Consider the following 11,379-nt stretch of genomic DNA (forward strand, 5'->3'; position numbering starts at 1 on the left):
ACAGATGCTCCTCCAGGGTGTGATTTTTCTTCTGCTGTTTTTGATTCCGTTTTCAATTTTTATATTTATTTTGTGACTCCACATGATCATGAACCTACAAAGACATATAACTAAGAAAAATATAGTTAGATAAATAAAAATTGGGTTGCCTCCCAACAAGCGCTTCTTTAATGTCAATAGCTTGACAGTGGGCTCTCATGGAGCCTCACAGATGTTCAGAGCATTGTTGAAACTCTCCAACACCAAACTTAGAGTTTGGATATGGGAGTTCAACACCAAACTTAGAGTTTGGTTGTGGCCTCCCAACACCAAACATAGAGTTTGACTGTGGGGGCTCTGGTTGACTCTGTTTTGAGAGAAGCTTTTTCTGCTTCCTCTCTATGGTTGCAGAGGGAGATCCTTGAGTTTTAAACACAAGGGAGTCCTCATTCCATTGAAGGACTATTTCACCTCTATCAAAATCAATCACAGCTCTTGCTGTGGCCAGGAAAGGTCTTCCTAGGATGATGGATTCATCCTCTTCCTTTCCAGTATCCAGGACTATGAAATCAGCAGGGATGTAAAGGCCTTCAACCTTTACTAACACGTCCTCTACTTGTCCATAAGCCTGTTTTCTTGAACTGTCTGCCATCTCTAATGAGATTCTAGCAGTTTGCACCCCATAGATTCCCAGTTTCTCTATTACAGAGAAAGGCATGAGGTTTATTCCTGAACCAAGGTCACATAGAGCCTTAAAAATCATGGTGCCTATGGTACAGGATATTATGAACTTTCCAGGATCCTGTTTCTTCTGAGGCAATGTCAATTGATCCAGATCACTTAGTTCATTGATGAACAAGGGAGGTTCAACTTCCCAAGTATCAATGCCAACTAATTTGGCATTCAGCTTCATGATTGCACCAAGAAACTTGGCAGTTTGCTCTTCAGTAACATCCTCATTCTCTTCAGAAGAGGAATACTCATCAGAGCTCATGAATGGCATAAGGAGGTACAATGGAATCTCTATGGTCTCTAGATGAGTCTCAGATTCCTTTGGTTCCTCAGAGGGAAGCTCCTTATTGATCACTGGACGTCCCAGGAGGTCTTCCTCCTTGGGATTCACGTCCTCTCCTTCCCTTACAGGTTCGGCCATGGTGCTTATGTCAATGGCCTTGCACTCTCCTTTTGGATTCTCTTCTGTATTGCTTGGGAGAGTACTAGGAGGGATTTCAGTGATCCTTTTACTCAGCTGGCCCACTTGTGCTTCCATATTTCTAATGGAAGATCTTGTTTCATTCATGAAGCTCACAGTGGCCTTGGATAGATCAGAGACTAGATTTGCTAAATTAGAAGCATTTTGTTCGGAGTTCTCTGTCTGTTGCTGAGTGGATGATAGAAAAGGTTTATTATTGTTAAACCTGTTTCTTCCACCATTATTAAAGCCTTGTTGAGGCTTTTGATCCTTCTATGAGAAATTTGGATGATTTCTCCATGATGAGTTATAGGTGTTTCCATAAGGTTCACCTAAGTAATTCACCTCTGCTATTGCAGGGTTCTCAGGATCATAAGCTTCTTCTTCATAAGAAGCCTCTTGAGTACTGTTGGATGCAGCTTGCATTCCATGCAGACTCTGGGAGATCATATTGACTTGCTGAGTCAATATTTTATTCTGAGCCAATATGGCATTCAGAGTATCAACTTCAAGAACTCCCTTCTTCATAGGCGTCCCATTACTCACAGGATTCCTTTCAGAAGTGTACATGAACTGGTTATTAGCAACCATGTCAATAAGTTCTTGAGCTTCTGCAGGCGTTTTCTTTAGGTGAATGGATCCACCTGCAGAAGTGTCCAGTGACATCTTTGATAGCTCAGATAAACCATCATAGAATATATCCAGGATGGTCCATTCTGAGAGCATGTCAGAAGGACACTTTTTGGTCAACTGTTTGTATCTTTCCCAAGCTTCATAGAGGGATTCACCTTCTTTCTGTCTGAAGGTTTGAACATCAGCTCTAAGCTTGCTCAGCTTTTGAGGAGGAAAGTACTTGGCTAAGAAAGCCGTGACCAGCTTATCCCAAGAGTTCAGGCTGTCTTTGGGTTGAGAATCCAACCATAATCTAGCTCTGTCTCTTACAGCAAAGGGGAAAAGCATGAGCCTGTAGACTTCAGGATCTACTCCATTAGTCTTAACAGTATCACATATCTGCAAGAATTCAGTTAAGAACTGAAAAGGATCTTCAGATGGAAGTCCATGAAACTTGCAGTTCTGCTGCATCAGAGAAACTAATTGAGGTTTCAGCTCAAAGTTGTTTGCTCCAATGGCAGGAATGGAGATGCTTCTTCCATGTAAATTGGAATTAGGTGCAGTAAAGTCACCAAGCATCTTTCTTACATTATTATTTTTTTCGGCTGCCATCTCCTCTTCCTGTTCGAAAATTTCTGAAAGGTTATCTCTGGATTGTTGTTTTTTAGCTTCACTTAGTTTCCTTTTCAGAGTCCTTTCAGGTTCTGGATTTGCTTCCACAAGAATGTTCTTATCCTTGCTCCTGCTCATATAACAAAGAAGAGGGCACAGAAAAAATAATAATAATATGGATCCTTTATACCACAGTATAGGGATCCCTGTGTGAGTAGAAGAAGAGGGGGAGACAAAGAATGTAATATAATGGAAGAAACACAACTGTGAGGAGGGTTGAGAAGTGAGATGAGATGTTAGTAGATGAATAAATAAATAGAATAAGATGGGAGAGGAAGAATTTTCGAAAAATATTTTTGAAAAAGAGTTAGTGATTTTCGAAAATGGTTTTTGAAAAATGTTAGTATTTTTCGAAAATTTTTAAAATCAAAAATAAAAATAAGAATAATTAGTTAATTAAAAAGAAATTTTTGAAAAAGAGGGAAGATATTTTCGAAAATTAGAGAGAGAGTTAGTTAGGTAGTTTTGAAAAACTTAAGAAACAAACAAAAAAGTTAGTTAGTTAGTTGAAACAAATTTTTGAAAAGATAAGAAGTTAGGAGGTTAGAAAAGATATTTTGAAACCAACTTTTTGAAAAAGGTAAGATAAGAAGATATTTTAGAAATTAGTTTTGAAAAAGATTTGATTTTTAAAATCTCAATTAATGACTTGATTCATAAGAAATCACAAGATATGATTCTAGAACTTAAAGTTTGAATCTTTCTTAACAAGCAAGTAACAAACTTCAAATTTTTGAATCAAAACATTAATTGATTATGTTATTTTCAAAAATTTGATATAAAAATAAGAAAAATATTTTTGAAAAATATTTTTGGAATTTTCGAAAATAACTAAGAATTTTGAAAAAGATTTGATTTTTGAAAAAGATTTTGAAAAAGATAAGATTTTCAAACTGAAAATTTGATTTGACTCATAAGAAACAACTTGATTTTAAAAATTTTTGAAAAAGTCAACTCAATTTTCGAATTTAATGAGAGAAAAAGGGAAAGATATTTTTTTGATTTTTGAAATTTTTATGAAAAACATGAAAATTATGCAATGCATGAAATTTTTAGATCAAAACAATGAATGCATGCAAGAATGCTATGAATGTCAAGATGAACACCAAGAACACTATGAATGTCAAGATGAACATCATAGACACAATTTTGAAAAATTTTTAATGCAAAGAAAACATGCAAGACACCAAACTTAGAATTCTTTAATGCTTACGCACTAAGAATTCAAGAATGCATATGAAAAACACCATACAACACAAAACAAAAAATCATCAAGATCAAACAAGAAGACTTACCAAGAACAACTTGAACATCATGAAGAACACTATGAATGCATGAAATTTTCGAAAAATGCAAGATGCACATGCAAATGACACCAAACTTATGACATGACTCATGACTCAAACAAGAAACACAAAAAATGTTTTTGATTTTTATGATTTTCTAAATTTTTTTTTGGATTTTTTTTCGAAAATTATATGAAAAAGAAAAAATAAGGATTCCAAAATTTTTAACATGAATTCCAGGAATCTTGCATTCTTAGTCTAAAGCTTCAGTCCAGGAATTAGACATGGCTCACTAGCCAGCCAAGCTTTCAATGAAAGCTCCGGTCCAAAACACTAGACATGGCCAATGGCCAGCCAAGCTTCAGCATGTAATTCAGACATGACACGCCTGACATACTCATTCCCAAAGGAATTAGACATGGCTTTACAGCCAGCCAGGCTTCAACATGCTTCATGAAACACTAGAATTCATTCTTAAAAATTTTGAATAAAATTTTTTGAAAACATTTTTATATTTTTCGAAAACAGATGAGAAAATTTTAGAAATATTTTTGAAAAATTTTTTTGAAAATAAAATAAAAAGAAAATTACCTAATCTGAGCAACAAGATGAACCGTCAGTTGTCCATACTCGAACAATCCCCGGCAACGGCGCCAAAAACTTGGTACGCGGAATCGTGATTACACTTTAATTATGTAAAATTCATTGCTCTTTCTTTCCCTGGAAATGGTGCCAAAAACATTATGCCAAAACCACGGTTCACAACTCCGTGTAACTGACCAGCAAGTGCACTGGGTCGTCCAAGTAATACCTTACGTGAGTAAGGGTCAAATCCCACGGAGATTGTTGGTATGAAGCAAGCTATGGTCACCTTGCAAATCTCAATTAGGCAGATATAAATTGATAATGGTGTTTTCAAAAATAATATAATAAAATAGGGATAGAAATACTTATGTAATTCATTGGTGAGAATTTCAGATAAGCGAATAGAGATGCTTTCGTTCCTCTGAACCTCTGCTTTCCTGCTGTCTTCATCCAATCGGTCTTACTCCTTTCCATGGCTGGCTTTATGCAAAGGCATCACCGTTGTCAGTGGCTACATCCCCTCCTCTCAGTGAAAAATATGCTAACATGCTCTGTCACAGCACGGCTAATCATCTGTCGGTTCTCGATCATGCTGGAATAGGATTCACCCTCCTTTTGCGTTTGTCACTAACGCCCAGCACTCGCGAGTTTGAAGCTCGTCACAGTCATTCAATCATTGAATCCTACTCGGAATACCGCAGACAAGGTTTAGACTTTCCGGATTCTCTTGAATGCCACCATCATTCTAGCTTACACCACGAAGATTCCAATTAAGAGATCTAAGAGATATTCATTCTAGCTTGTTGCATGTAGAATGGAAGTGTTTGTCAGGCATGCGTTCATAGGGGAGAATGGTGATGAGCGTCACACATAATCATCACCTTCATCACGTTCTTGGGTGCGAATGGATATCTTAGAAGCGAAATAAGATGAATTAAATAGAAAACAGTAGTACTTTGCATTAATCTTTGAGGAACAGCAGAGCTCCACACCTTAATCTCTGGAGTGTAGAAACTCTACCGTTAAAAATACATAAGTGAGAGGCCCAGGCATGGCCGAGATGGCCAGCCCCCTAAAACATGATCACAGGATCAAAATACAATCCAGGATGTCAAATACAATAGTGAAATGTCCTATTTATAATAAACTAGCTACTAGGGTTTACAAAAGTAAGTAATTGATGCATAAATCCACTTCCGGGGCCCACTTGGTGTGTTCTTGGGCTGAGCTTGAGTGTTGCACGTGTAGAGGTCCTTTCTGGAGTTGAACGCCAGCTTTTGTGCCAGTTTGGGCGTTCAACTCTGGTTTTGGCTCCTTTTCTGGCGCTGGACGCCAGATTTGGGCAGAAAGCTGGCGTTGAACGCCAGTTTACATCGTCTATTCTTGGCCAAAGTATGGACTATTATATATTGCTGGAAAGCCCTAGAAGTCTACTTTCCAACGAAATTAGAAGCGCGCCATTTCGAGTTCTGTAGCTCCAGAAAATCCATTTTGTGTGCAGGGAGGTTAGAATCCAACAGCATCAGCAGTCCTTCTTCAACCTCTGAATCTGATTTCTGCTCAAGTCCCTCAATTTCAGCCAGAAAATACCTGAAATCATAGAAAAACACACAAACTCATAGTAAAGTCCAGAAATGTGAATTTATCATAAAAACTAATGAAAACATCCCTAAAAGTAACTAGATCTTACTAAAAACAATGTCAAAAAGCGTATAAATTATCCGCTCATCACAGTCCTTCTTCAACCTCTGAATCTGATTTTTGCTCAAGTCCCTCATTTTCAGCCAGAAAATACCTGAAATCACAGAAAAACACACAAACTCAAAGTAAAGTCCAGAAATATGATTTTTATTTAAAAACTAATAAAAATATATTAAAAACTAATCAAATCATACTAAAAACTATGTAAAAATAATGCCAAAAAAGCGTATAAATTATCCGCTCATCACAACACCAAACTTAAATTGTTGCTTGTCCCCAAGCAACTAAAAATCAAATAGGATAAAAAGAAGAGAATATACTATAAATTCCAAAATATCAATGAAACTTAGCCCCAATCAGATGAGCGGGACTATTAGATTTTTGCCTCTTGAATAGTTTTGGCATCTCACTTTATCCATTGAAGTTCAGAATGATTGGCATCTATAGGAACTTAGATTTTAGATAGTGTTATTTATTCTCCTAGTTCAGTATGTTGATTCTTGAACACAGCTACTTTATGAGTCTTGGCCGTGGCCCTAAGCACTTTGTTTTCCAGTATTACCACCGGATACATAAATGCCACAGACACATGGGTGAACCTTTTCAGATTGTGACTCAGCTTTGCTAAAGTCCCCAATTAGAGGTGTCCAGGGTTCTTAAGCACACTCTTCTTTTGCTTTGGACCTTGACTTTAACCGCTCAGTCTCAGGTTTTCACTTGACACCTTCACGCCACAAGCACAGGTTAGGGACAGCTTGGTTTAGCCGCTTAGTTCAGGATTTTATTCCTTTAGGCCCTCCTATCCACTGATGATCAAAGCCTTGGATCCTTTTTATTACCCTTGCCTTTAGTTTTAAGGGCTATTGGCTTTTTGCTCTTACCTTTTAGTTTAAATAGCTTTTGGCTTTTGCTGCTTACTTTTTCTTTTTCTTTCACTTTTTTTTTTGCTATTTTTCTTTTCTCTTTTTTTTTTCGCAAGCTTTTGTATTCACTTCTTTTTCTTGCTTCAAGAATCAATTTTATGATTTTTCAGATTATCAATAACATTTCTCCTTTTTCATCATTCTTTCAAGAGCCAACATATTTAACATTCATAAACCACAATATCAAATGACATATGCACTGTTCAAGCATTCATTCAGAAAACAAAAAGTATTGTCACCACATCAAAATAATTAAACTAGTTTCAAGGATGAATTCAAAATCATGTATTTCTTGTTCTTTTGTTTTTAGAACAGTTTTCAATTAAGAGAGGTGATGGATTCATAGGACATTCATAGCTTTAAGACATAGACACTTAAACACTAATAATCATGTAATAAAGGCAGAAACATAAATAAACATGAAACATAGTAAATGAAAAATAGGAAAATAAGAACAAGGAGATTAAGGAACGGGTCCACCTTAGTGAGGGTGGCATCTTCCTCTTCTTGAAGAACCAATGGTGCTCTTGAGCTCCTCTATGTCTCTTCCTTGCCTTTGTTGCTCCTCCCTCATAGTTCTTTGATCTTCTCTAATCTCATGGACGATAATGGAGTGCTCTTGGTGCTCCATCCTTAGTTGTCCTATGTTGGAGCTTAATTCTCCTAGGGAAGTGTTGATTTGCTCCCAATAGTTTTGTGGAGGGAAGCGCATCCCTTGAGGCATCTCAGGGATTTCATGGTGAGGAATTTCCTCATGCTTTTGTTGAGGTCCATGATCTCTTGTTTGTTCCATTCTTTTCTTAGTGATGGGCTTGTCCTCATCAATGAGGATGTCTCCCTCTATGTCAATTCCAGCCGAATTGCAGAGGTGGCGAATGAGGTGAGGAAAGGCTAACCTTGCCAAAGTGGAAGACTTGTCAGCCACCTTATAGAGTTCTTGAGGTATAATCTCATGAACTTTCACTTCCTCCCCAATCATGATACTATGGATCATGATGGCCCGGTCTATAGTAACTTCAGACCGGTTGCTAGTAGGAATAATTGAGCGTTGAATGAACTCCAACCATCCTCTAGCTACAGGCTTAAGGTCCAGTCTTCTCAATTGAACCGGCTTGCCTCTTGAGTCAACTTTCCATTGAGCTCCTTCCACACATATGTCCATGAGGACTTGGTCCAACTTTTGATCAAAGTTGACCCTTCTAGTGTAGGGGCGTGCGTTTTCTTGCATCATTGGCAAGTTGAACGCCAACCTTACATTTTTCGGACTGAAATCTAAGTAATTCCCTCGAACCATGGTAAGCCAATTCTTTGGATTTGGGTTTACACTTTAATCATGGTTCCTAGTGATCCATGCGTTTGCATATAACTCTTGAACCATTAAGATTCCAACTTGTTGAATGGGGTTGCTGAGAACTTCCCAACCTCTTCTTCGGATCTCATGTCGGATCTCCGGATACTCATTCTTTTTGAGCTTGAAAAGAACCTCAGGGATCACTTTCTTCTTGGCCACAACTTCATAGAAGTGGTCTTGATGGACCTTTGAGATGAATCTCTCCATCTTCCATGACTCAGAGGTGGAAGTAATTGCCTTCCCTTTCCTCTTTCTTGAGGTTTCTCTGTCCTTAGGTGCCATTAATGGTTATGGAAAAACAAAAAGCAATGCTTTTACCATACCAAACTTAAAATGTTTGCTCATCCCCGAGCAAAAGAAGAAAGAAAGAAGGAGAAGAAGAAGAAAGATGGAGGAGAGGGAGAGAGGTGTGTATTCGTCCAAGGGGAAGAAGAAAGGGTTGTGTTGTGTGAAAATGAAGAAGGAATGAGGGTTTTATATAGGAGTGGGGGAGGGTTTAGGGTTCGGCCATTAGGGTTGGGTTTGGGAGGGAAAAGAGTTTGAATTTTGGAGGTAGGTGGGGTTTTTGGGGAAGAGAGGATGGATGTGAGTGGTGAAGAGGTGATGGGGAAGAGTGATTGAGGTGATTGGTGAAGGGTATTTGGGGAAGAGGGTTATGAAAAGGTGTGAAGAGGAGAGAAGAAGAGGTGGGGTAGGTGGGGATCCTGTGGGGTCCACAGATCCTGTGGGGATCTTGTGGGGTCCACAGATCCAGTGGGGTCAAGGACTTAACATCCCTGCTCCAATTAGGCATGCAAAACGCCCTTTGTATGCAATACTGGCGTTTAACACCAGACTGCTGCCTGTTCTTGGCGTTAAACGCCCAAATGTAGCCTGTTTCTGGCATTTAACACCACTTGCATGCTCTGTTCTGGCGTTCAACGCCAGTCTGGTGCTTGTTTCTGGCATTTAACGCCAGTTTGATGCTTATTTCTGGCGTTAAACGCCAGTTTGATGCTTCTTACTGGCGTTTAAACGCCAGTAAGCTCTTCCTCCAGGGTGAGTTATTTTTAATGCTATTTTTCATTTTATTTTTTATTTTTCAGAAGTTTTTATGACTCCACATAATCATCAACCTAAAAAAAACATAAAATAACAATAACAATAGAAAATAAATAGATATAATTAAATAACATTGGGTTGCCTCCCAACAAGCGCTTCTTTAATGTCAATAGCTTGATAGTGAGCTCCCATGGAGCCTCACAGGTGTTCAGAGCATTGTTGGGACCTCCCAACACCAAACTTAGAGTTTGGTTGTGGCCTCCCAACACCAAACTTAAAGTTTGACTGTGGGGGCTTTGGTTGACTCTGCAGGGAGAGAAGCTTTTCATGCTTACTCTCCATGGTTACAGAAGGAGATCCTTGAGTCTTAAACACAAGGTTGTCCTTATTCAGTTGAAGGACCAGTTCTCCTCTGTCCACATCAATCACAGCTCTTGCTGTGGCTAGGAAGGGTCTTCCAAGGATGATGGACTCATCCTCTTCCTTCCCAGTGTCTAGGATTATGAAATCAGCGGGATGTAAAGGCCTTCAACCTTTACTACCACCTCTTCTACTAGTCCATAAGCCTATTTTCTTGATTTATCCGCCATCTCTAATGAGATTCTGGCAGCTTGCACCTCAAAGATCCTAAGTTTCTCCATTACAGAGAGTGGCATTAAGTTTATTCCTGACCCCAGGTCACACAGAGCCTTCTCAAAGGTCATGGTGCCTATGTTACAGGGAATTAGGAATCTACCAGGATCCTATTTCTTTTGAGGTAATTTCTGCCTATCCAATGCATTTAGTTAATTGGTGAGCAAGGGAGGTTCATCTTCCCAAGTTTCATTACCAAATAATTTGGCATTCAGCTTCATGATTACACCAAGGTACTTAGCAACTTGCTCTTCAGTAATGTCTTCATCTTCTTTAGAAGATGAATAGTCATCAGAGCTCATGAAGGGTACAACCAAGTAAGGTAATGGCCTTGCACTCTCTTTTTGGATTCTCTTCTGTATTGCTTGGGAGAATACTAGGAGGGGTTTCAGTGACTCTTTTACTCAGTTGGCCCACTTGTGCCTCCAAATTTCTAATGGAGGACCTTGTTTCATTCATGAAACTTAAAGTGGCCTTAGATAGATCAGAGACTATATTTGCTAAGCTAGATGGATTCTACTCAGAATTCTCTGTCTGTTACTGAGTGGATGATGAAAAAGGCTTGCTGTTGCTAAACCTGTTTCTTCCACCATTATTAAAGCCTTGTTGAGGCTTTTGTTGATCCTTCCATGAGAAATCTGGATGATTTCTCTATGAGGGATTATAGGTATTCCCATAGGGTTCCCCCATGTAATTCACCTCTGCTATTGCAGGGTTCTTAGGATCATAAGCTTCTTCTTCAGAAGATGCCTCTTGAGTACTGTTGGATGTAGCTTGCAATCCATTCAGAATCTGAGAAATCATATTGGCTTGGTGAGTTAATATTTTATTCTTAGCCAATATGGCATTCAGAGTATCAATTTCAAGAACTCCCTTCCTCTGAGGCGTCCCATTACTCACAGGATTCCTTTCAGAAGTGTACATGAACTGGTTATTTGCAACCATGTCAATGAGTTCTTGAGCTTCTGCAGGCGTTTTCTTTAGGTGAATGGATCCACCTGCAGAATGGTCCTATGACATCTTAGATAATTCAGACAAACCATCATAGAATATATCCAGGATGGTCCATTCTGAAAGCATGTCAGAAGGACACTTTTTGGTCAGTTGCTTGTATCTCTCCTAAGCTTCATAGAGGGATTCACCTTCTTTCTGTTTGAAAGTTTGAACGTCCACTCTAAGCTTGCTAAGCTTTTGAAGAGGAAAGAACTTGGCTAAGAAAGCCGTGACCAGCTTATCCCAAGAGTTCAAGCTATCTTTAGGTTGAGAGTCCAACCATATTCTAGCTCTGTCTCTTACAGCAAACGAGAAAAGCATAAGCCTGTAAACCTCAGAGTCAACCCCATTGGTCTTAACAGTATCACAGATCTACAAGAATTCAGTTAAGAACTGAAAAGGATCTTCTGA

At 38.7% G+C, this 11,379-nt stretch overlaps 2 non-coding genes across 2 annotated transcripts; both read left to right on the top strand.

Moving 5' to 3' along the window:
* The first annotated feature begins 1,895 nt into the window (after positions 1-1,895).
* On the top strand, positions 1,896-1,999 carry LOC148577727 (small nucleolar RNA R71). The gene has a single exon (XR_015903632.1). It is a non-coding gene; the product is annotated as a small nucleolar RNA R71 (small nucleolar RNA).
* Positions 2,000-11,049: 9,050 nt separating this feature from the next.
* Positions 11,050-11,157, top strand: LOC148577728 (small nucleolar RNA R71). The gene has a single exon (XR_015903389.1). It is a non-coding gene; the product is annotated as a small nucleolar RNA R71 (small nucleolar RNA).
* The last annotated feature ends 222 nt before the right edge of the window (positions 11,158-11,379 follow it).

This window comes from Arachis ipaensis, chromosome B1 (assembly GCF_059453495.1).
Source record: "Arachis ipaensis isolate K30076 ecotype BB chromosome B1, ASM5945349v1, whole genome shotgun sequence".
NCBI classification, from domain to species: Eukaryota; Viridiplantae; Streptophyta; class Magnoliopsida; order Fabales; family Fabaceae; genus Arachis; species Arachis ipaensis.